At 29.5% G+C, this 10,358-nt stretch overlaps 1 long non-coding RNA gene across 1 annotated transcript; it reads right to left on the bottom strand.

Moving 5' to 3' along the window:
* Positions 1-793: 793 nt before the first annotated feature.
* Positions 794-5,327, bottom strand: LOC106795453 (uncharacterized). Its single transcript, XR_005888140.1, has 3 exons — positions 5,126-5,327; positions 4,581-4,712; positions 794-932 (listed from the first exon to the last, which is right to left on the bottom strand). It is a non-coding gene; the product is annotated as an uncharacterized lncRNA (long non-coding RNA).
* Between the last annotated feature and the right edge of the window lie 5,031 nt (positions 5,328-10,358).

The raw sequence follows: 10,358 nt of genomic DNA, 5'->3' as shown, positions 1-10,358 counted from the left end.
GGTGACCTTCTCTCTCCGTTTGTTTATATTATTTGTGTAGAGGGCATATCAACTTTGATAAAAAAAAATTAAAAAATAAAAAAAGAGAAGGAAATTTTTTGGTAATAAGATTTTTAGGAGAGTGTGAATTATTTTATCTTTTATTTGTAGATGACTATTTTATGTTCCTCATATCCAATGTTAATGGCTAAATGGGTGTAGCTTAATTATTAACATATGTTGAGTTTGTGAAAGAGGACCTGATTTGATCCTTGTAGAATACATTTTTGGTACAAAGAATTGAAGCTTACAAAAATATCTTGGAATATCAATAGGAAACTAAGGCCTTAATTATGATGATTACCAAATAAAAAAAGAGCCTATGCTAAAGAATATTTTATGTATGAGAAAGCTTTTGATTAGATTGTTAATTAGCACATTTCTAAGTATTTTTTTTTAAATGTGAATCAAGACCGCTCTGGTGTACTGCCTTCTATGTTGGGGGTGCTTTGGGGATTGGAAAATACCTGGGACTACCAAAATGGTGGGAGGAACTTCTAAAATTGGTGATAGATTTTGTCTTTTTCTAATTTTATTGTTTCTAGTACACAGATTAATAGCCTACTAAATATTCCTACAAAGCTCAAAAGATTGATTAAGTCAAGCAAGACAGGATGAGTCCGAATCAGGAGACTTTCTCTGTATTGAGTTAGTGTGACTTCTTTTTTTTGACAACGAATTAATGTGGCATCTTAGTTTCTAATTTTTTTTTTATAAAAAAAGCTAAATATTTCTTTAAATAAAAGATTATTTACCATTTTCAAAAAAGAACGCAGATAGGGCAGAGCAACCAGGACCTCCAACAAACCAAATTAACAGTGGATCAATGAATGGATTTCTCTGAGACTCCACAAATAAGTGAAATATTTGCACCTCTTCTTCTTCTCCCACTCCTATGTACCTACGCATGCAACAATAATTAATTAACTAAAATTTAAAATACTCGCACGGATCTAGTAACTCATAAGCATTTGTGCGGATACCAAATACCTTTGCTAACTAAATACACATTTGTATTGGTGTATAATCAAGGATAATAAGGTACATTTCAAAATCATGTCTTTCTTTTTTTCTTATTAATTCAAATTGTTGTCTTTGCTAATCATATTGGGACAGAAAATTATCGACAAATATTAAAATTAAATTATATTTTTGCTCACTCAATATTAGTTGTTAGTTTTTGTTGTTAGTAGAAAAAATTCGAATCAACTATTTTTTTCTTCATTTTTTTCTCTTCTAACCGTCAAACCAACCTTATAATCTAATTAAATTATATATTTTATATGATGGTGTTGTCAAATAATCCAATCAATTTTTATTAAAGAAAGTAATGGAATTCAAATTCTAAGCTTAATCTTTTTCATTATGATATTTCATTTTTTTAGAAGAATTATGTTATTTCCTTTGAGAAATTATATTTATATAATTTATTTTACAACATAGATAACAAGAAAAAGAGAGTTTATATATATAATAGAAAGAAAATGAAGAAAAGCACAATGTACTTCAAGTAATAGCACTGTCTTCTTCAAACAAATCAGAATAATTAATATTTTTCAAACACTCCCAACACAAACTTATGACACCAAACTAATATTCATCATTTTTCTCTATCTTTTTATTTATCATATCATGTTATATATCACATCAAAACTCATCTCTCTTCTATTTTCTTTTTCGATGTGTCTAATAGCGTAAGGTGTCCACATATAATTTTTTAACAAGTTATACATTTTTTTTTTGTTAAAGTTTGAATTATACTTTTTCAAACACTTTCTATATGAATATCCTTTCATCTAACCTAAAAAAATTTAAAATATAAAATTAGAAAAGAGAAACGACAAATTTGTGGGTCTCCTAAAACCCACATCCAATGATCCAATTTTAAGCCATTAGCGTTTCTTTTTTAAATAAACCGTTCAATTTGTCTCATATAAGAGGTTTTTGGAAATGCAAAATGTTTCGCTCAATGTATAAGAATTTTATAAATTTCGATCATATTAATTATTTTTAAGAAATTGATGTATTGTAAAGTAAGATTTTTGCATTTACAGAAATTAATGTGTTGTCACCATAACTTTTTAAATTAAATTTAAATTTATTATAAAAAAAAATTAAAATTTACTAAACAATGTTAAAATTCACGGAGCATTGGAGTTCGAGACAAGGAGAATGGACCCCAAGACTTAGCTGTCATGGACCCCATGAAAACAATCGCTTTCTTCGAATTAAGTTACTTCAAACGGAACCTTTTTTCACGGGAATATGTACTGCACAAATTGCTCTTCAGTTTTAAGATTTTAATTTGGTGATTTGGGGAGTATTTTGCTACTTCTGTTTTGTAACCTAAAAAAATTCCTAATTTATTGCCCTATATTACATTGAGCGCACTTCTCGCATTTAATTAATAGAGTCACTCCGTGTGATGTGTAGGTGAGTTTTAATGAAATATCATTCTAAAAGGGCCCTCATCTTCTCTATTTAAGTATTTATAATATGCATATTGTAACTAAATTTTTTTTGCAGGATGACACTCCATTACATTTTTTAGGAGAGGCAAAACTAAAATATAATAAAATTCAAATCAGTACAAAAAATGTTGTCATAACATTAAATCGTGCATTTATTTGAAACCTACTTTTGTTTATTTTAGAACAAATTACGTAACATTTTCTGATATTTTATGCAATTACATAGTATTTTTTATTTTTTTAATCATTATTTTTGTGTTCTCGATTGGGGGTATTTGTGTAAGAGTTGAGGAAATATCACTATAATATTTTTAAACATTAATGGAGTATTAATCTAATATTTTCAAACTTAGCGTAAGAAAATAAAATAAAAAAGGTGAAATAACATGTAATTACATGAAATCCTTCGGGAAGTATTGATATAGTTTATTCTTATTTTATTTAAAACATGTTACATATATCATGTCAAAGCATATTTTCCTAGAGTGAAATAGTTTTAAAAATAAGATTTTTAAAAAAATTAGTTAAAAAAAACAATTTTAACTTATGAGAAAATTTTCATTTTATCTTTTTCTTATAAACACTTGTGAAGAATTTAAGTCTAAATCAGAAAATCATGACACCTACATAAATATTTTTCAGGAGATAAAAAGTTGTCCAATGATAAAAAAAAAAAAGGGTAAAAAAAAGAAGAAAAATGAGAAAAATTATGCGTTTAAATTCCTCAATTAATATTTTTAACTAACTAACATTCGATAAAAAAAATATAAATATCTTTCCTGTAATAATGTCATACACATAATTAAGTAGGGTCCCTGTATCATCAACCATTAATGATTGAATGGACAGTTAATGCTAAAATTATATTTGAAAAAATGGGGAAGACATCCCAAATCATACATATAAAAAAAATGCCAAAATACGGACTTAAGAAGATTGCCGATTGAAAATTAATTAAAAAGAAATTTGATAATGTAAAATTAAAATAGAACCTTGAACATAATTCCTTATAATCAATTAATCATGCTATTTTCATTTTTCTTATGAACACTTATGAAGAGTTTTAGTATAAAATAGAGAAACCATGACACCTACATAAATATTTTCCAGGAGATAAAAACTTGTCCAGTGGTTAGAAAAAGAGTGACGGAAGAGAGAGAAGAAAAAGATCGCAAGCCCAAATCTTTCAATTGAAATTTCTAACGACTAAAAAAAACATAAATATCTTTCATGTAACAATGTCAGCCACATAATTAAGTAGGGTCCCTGTACTATCAACCATGATTGAATGGAAAGTTAATGCTAAAATTATATTTGAAAAAAATGGAAAAGACACCCCAAGTCATACATATAAAAAAAAAGCCAAAATATTGACTTAAGAAGATTGCCGATTGAAAATTAATTAAAAAGTAATTAGATAATGCAAAATTAAAATCGAACCATGCACATTCTTCCTTATAATCGTGATATTTTCATTTTTCAACCAAATTGATCCCACTTCCACCCCTCCCCCAATTTGTTACAAGTTCACAAAGTATATATCCTGAATATTTCAAACAATATTAGTGATCATAAACTTGCGAGATGATGTCAGATATTCGGGCATAAGAGAATATTCTATGATAATGGAAAATACCATTATACAACAAAGATAGGAAATGATGGCACGTACAACACATAAGTATAGTTATAAAGGTCGTATCTAGTGTAATTAGAATATTGATTAAGAAATTAAATAAAAAAATATTTATGATGAAAATCATATAACATAAAAAATCATAAATAATATAATTTTTTATATTCTAATAATTTTTTTAAATTTCTTATTCAACCTCCTAAGTCTAATTGTAATGCATAAAATAAAGGGCAATGACACTTTATTTTCCATCACGACGCTTATGACCAGCTGTAATGCACATCTCATTAAAATATTTGTGCTTAGTTTGGATTACTCAATTTTACAGAAATATTAAACGCAAATAAGCAATAATTTAACCAAATATGATTGTATCAGCAAAAAATAAAATAGTAAGTAATCATTGGAATGGAAAAAGAAACGAATGAACTCACCCAGTTTCAAGTTTGAATGGAAGATCACCCTTGTAACCCGGTAGGTTCTTCACAATTGAAGCAGCAGAAGCCATGTGTGGCAGAAGCACTAAAGCAACCAAGACCACACTGCCATATCTCAAACTCATAGCCCTACAAAAGAAGATTAATTTATAGTTGCTTTTAATAATTTTGATTGGTGTAAATTATTGGGGGGGAAATATATTACCAAAGTAATTTTTCTTTTGTAACTTACATATTTTCCAAAAAAATATTGAAAGCATAAAATCTGGACACAAATAGAGATGAGATACATGGAAGGTGTTTTGGCAACAATCATAAAATAAAACTATATAGTATTCAATAAATGCCAAACGAGTGCTTGAGACACTAAACCCAACACAAATGGCAGATAAACTGTGAGACACTATATATAGTATTCAATTCCTCTCTTGGTTTTCCTCTCTTGGTTTGTCTCTTTTTTTATGTAATATGTTAAGTTTTTCAAGAAAGAAAAATTGCAGGAAAAAAAATGAATATGAGTGACAATTAGCAAATAAACTTACCACCAGTGAGCGTTTCTCAACCTTGGTCACAAAGGTTCGAGACAGATCAACTGTGGCGGAAGAAGAACAGAGGGAAAACTAGATGAAACCGAGAGACGAAGAATTTACGGGTTTTGAGACTTGTGTGGCTATTTTTTTCCCCTGCTACTTGTGGGCCTGTGGCAGAGGTGTAAAGTGAGAAAGCAAAGTTTCATTGCATATGCATTAATATATTTTTGTTAATTTCTTTTTTATTTATTTAAGAGGATGGGTTAGTTGGGTGTCATTTTTTTTATTCATCTCGTGATTATAATTAAATTAATTATACTTGTTTATTTTGAATTTATAGAACCTTCTAGAGATGGGATACACAAATAACAATTTATACCATACTATTTTTTATCTGCCAATTTATACAATTATACTATATTTGTATTTATCTTTCTTCTTCATTCTATCATTTACTACATTTTAAATTCAAAAAATTTCTTCAATTTTTATCTTTCTTCTCTCTCAGTTGTATACATTATTGTGCAAGTATCATTTCTCATTTTTTTTAATTAGAAATTTTTTGTTTCATGAAATCTTATTAAATTCTGGAAAATGATATTTTAAAAAATATTAGATCAGAATGACATTTCTGAATATTAAAAAAAACTATATTCAATTAATTGTTAAAATTGGTTGAAAATCTTTTTTATATTCCTAGAAATATTTAAAATATGTTTTGGTTCACATTATTTTTTCCTAAGAATATATGTTATATTACTAAAATAGTTATTTTATATTAAAAAATTATTATATTTTATATCTAACCGTCAAAATTTCTATGCTTCTCGTGAGTACATGCAATGCAATTATCAAATTTCAATATAAAATAAACTCATCACACAACAACCATGATCTGGTGTGTGTATATATTTAATATATATATATATATATATATATATATATATATATATATATATATATATATATATATATATATATATATATATATATATATAATTTCATATATATTAGACGGACAAGAAATTGAAATTCATCTCATTTAGTTCATGAATGTTAGTTGAATTCATTTTCAAAATATTTTTTAGTTAGTTCAATACATATGAAATTATATATATATATATATATATATATATATATATATATATATATATATATATATATATATATAATTTGATTGTATAAATAAAAGTATCTAAAATAGTTATAATTTTAAATTGAGTCAAATTAATAAGCAAAATAGAATTATTCGCGTGTTTGAATCAAGTCAAGTTCACCTAAAAAATAAATTTTCATATCGAACTTGAGTCGAGCTGCGAGTTGAGTGATTTCATATCGAAATGAGTGAGCTAAATTGAACTTGACTATCATTTTCAACCATGTGTTACTAAGTACATATAAAAAGTAAAAAAATAGAAAGCTTATCTTAGCCAAAGTCAAGGACACTAACACTTACAACCTTTTAAAATAGTCTCCTAACACACTTATATTAAAGAGAAATATGAATTAGTAGCACAAATAATGATATGAGGTAGGTTGAGAGCTAATGGAGTAACAGAGGAAGGTATAATATAATTTTTATACAATAAATATTATCACACTGTTAGAATAAACCTTTTAACCTGTGATGTTACTAACTACAAAAGAAACACAGGTTATTAACAAAATGCGGAAAATAAAAATCAAATCATACCTCCAGCCATTGCCATGAAGAGTTTTATTGTTTTTGGTTCTTCCAAGCTCTCTCTCTCTTTCTCTCTCTCTCTCTCTAGATGGTGTATCAGAATGAATTCAAAGATATGAGCTCAGGGACCAAATACATGTACTATATATAGGCATTCTACCATCAATAATGCATTTAGTTGCCATTACCACTCATTATTGGTTGTTACAATTCATTAGTGGCCATTACCACTCATTAACAGTCATTCAATTTGGCTTCCAAAAATGACGAGCGTTTCAATTTTTCAAAATGTTAGTACCAGAAATTATTACATTCTCCCACTTGGTCCAAACATTTCGACTTAATGCTCAATCTTCTTAAGAAATGAATATACAAATCATAGTGATGGTTCCTCTTATAACGAGTAATATTATCCATGTATTATAATATGCTCAATTTCCCAAGCAGTATACTTAAAGTGATAATAAAACTTAATGAATAAACCCAATGTTTATTCTTGGTCCAAAACATAATTTTTCTCAAATAAATCAATGTGCACCCAAATATGAGAAAATATCATAATATAAAAGTTTCAATTTTAATATATAAGTATACAATCATAAAGTAGAACCAAGTCTCATTCTTTCTACATGATCCTTAAATTTAAACGGTGGCATGCCCTTAGTTAAAGGATCAACGATCATCAACTTAGTGCTTATACGCTCAATGACCACTTTCTTATCTTTTACTCTTACACTAATGGCTAAGTACTTAATGTCGATGTGCTTACTTCGACTTCCACTTTTTTTTATTCTTAGCCATAAAGTCAGGAGTTATCATAGAAAATTCTCAAAGGCCTTGAAATAGTATCAATTATCTTCAATCCAGAAATGAAACTTTTAAGCCATACACCATGTGATGTAGCCTCAAAACAAGAGACAAACTCAACTTCCATGGTAGAAGTATCAGTCAAAGTCTGCTTAACACTCCTCCATGAAATAGTTCCACCAGCCATCATGAAAATGTACCCAGATGTTGATCTACGAGAGTCAACACAACCAGCAAAGTCTGAGTCTGAATAACCAATCACATCTAGATTTCCTGTCTGTCTATACATAAGCATGTAATCTTTGGTCCCTTGAAGGTACCTCAACACTTTCTTAGCAGCTCTCTAGTGGTCAATACCTGGATTACTCTGATATCTTCCTAACATTCCAACTGCAAAAGCAATGTTAGGCCTTATGCATACTTGAGCATACATGAGGCTTCCAACAACTGAAGCATAATGAATGTTTTTCATTTGTTCCCTCTCAAAGTCATTCCTTAGACATTGGTTCAAATTAAACCAATCACCCTTCACAATGGGAGCAACACTTGGTGAACAATCTTTCATTCAAAATCTCTCTAGAATTTTGTTAATATAGGTTTCCTGTGATAGACCCAAAATACCTCGAGATCTATCGCTATGAATCTTAATGCCGATGACATAAGATGCATCACCCATATCCTTCATGTCAAAATTCTTAGAGAGAAATTGTTTCACCTCATGTAGCAAACCCTGATCATTAGCTGCAAGTAAGTTATCATCTACATATAAAACAAGAAAACATATTTTACTCCCACTGACCTTGTGGTATATGCATTGATCCATGGGGTTTTCATCAAAACCAAATGAAGAAATTATCCCATGAAACTTAAGGTAACACTGACGGGAAGCTTGTTTTAAACTATATATAGATTTATTAAGCTTGCAAACCAAATGCTCACCACTATTAGAGGAGAAACCTTCAGGTTATTTCATATAAACCTCCTCCTCTAAATCACCATTAAGAAAAGTTGTTTTCACATCCATTTGTTGCAACTCAAGGTCAAAATGAGCAACTAATGCCAAAATTATACGAAGAGAATCTTTCTTAGATATTGGAGAAAAAGTCTCTTCGTAATCTATTCCTTCCTTTTGAGTAAATCCCTTAACAACAAGTCTTGCCTTGTATCTCTCAATGTTGCCTAATGAATCCCTTTTTGTCTTAAAGACCCATTTACATCCAATGGCCTTTGCCCCATTAGGCATCTCTACAAGGTTCCAAACTTTTTTACTCTGCATGGAATTCATCTCATCCTTCATGGCATCATACCATAAATTTGACTCTTTATAACTCATGGCTTGATCAAAAGTTTCAGGATCATTTTCAGCTCCAATATTATAGTCAGATTCTTGCAAATATACAATATAATCACTAGGAATAGCTGATTTTCTTACTCTAGTAAACCTCCTTAATGTTGCATCAACATTTTCTAGGGGATCATGTTGTTCAATTGGTTGTTCATCATTTTCATGAATTTGATTATCAACTTGATCTACTGGATTATCAACAACAGTTTGTGGAATGCGAATCATGTGTTGTTCATCATCCCTTTGAACTTGAGGGTATGAATTACAACCAATCTTTCATTTGATGTGAAAGGTTGAGACTCTATATAATCAATTTCAAAACCTAAGTCCCTCAATTGATCACTCCCACTAACCAAGTCATTTTCAATAAACTTGGCATTTCTTGATTCCACAATCCTAGTAATATGATGTGGACAATAAAACCTATAACCTTTAGACCTTTCAGCATATCTAATGAAATACCCACTAATGGTCCTCGGGTCAAGTTTCTTCTCTTGTGGGTTATATATTCTCACCTCAGACGGACAACCCCAAACGCGCATATGTTTCAAACTCAGTTTCCAACCTTTAAACAACTCAAAATGTGTCTTTGGGACAACCTTGGTTGGAACACGATTTAATATATACACTACCGTCTTTAGTGCTTCAGCCCACCAGGATTTAGGAAGATTGGAGTTGCTAAGCATACTCCGCACCATGTCCAATAATGTCCGGTTCCTTCTTTCTGCCACACCATTCTGATTTGGAGAACTAGACATAGTGTATTGAGCAACAATCCCATGTTCTTGAAGAAACTTTGCAAAGGGACCAGGTGCTTGTCCATTCTCAGTATATCTGCCATAGTATTCTCCACCTCTATCTGATCTCACTATTTTTATTTGCTTGCCACATTGGTTCTCAACTTCAGCCTTAAAGACTTTGAAGACATTCAATGCTTCGTATTTGTTATGAAGCAAATAAACATTCATATATCGTGAATAATCATCTATAAAGGTGATAAAATATTTCTGACCACATGCATCCATATCTGGACAACAAATATCAATATGAATTATTTCTAATATGCTTGAACTCCTGTTAGCACCTTTCTTAGACATGTTGGTCTGCTTACCTTTAATGCAGTCCACACAAGTCTTAAAGTCAGCAAAATATAGAGTATTGAGTACCCCATCTTTCACTAACCTTTTAATCCTCTCAATGGAGATATGTCCTAATCTCCGATGCCATAACATAGAGGAATTCTCATTAATATTACACCTTTTAATACCAATTTGAACATGCATTGAACTATAAGTGGCACTATTTTGTAAACCAAGAAGATAAAGACCATCAGACAAGATACCATTCCCAACACATTCAGAATTATAAAATAACTCAAATGATGTGTCTTTGAAATTAAAGGAATATCC

This window comes from Glycine max, chromosome 13, assembly GCF_000004515.6.
Source record: "Glycine max cultivar Williams 82 chromosome 13, Glycine_max_v4.0, whole genome shotgun sequence".
Taxonomy (NCBI): Eukaryota; Viridiplantae; Streptophyta; class Magnoliopsida; order Fabales; family Fabaceae; genus Glycine; species Glycine max.
This window is presented reverse-complemented; position numbering and strand designations above follow the sequence as displayed.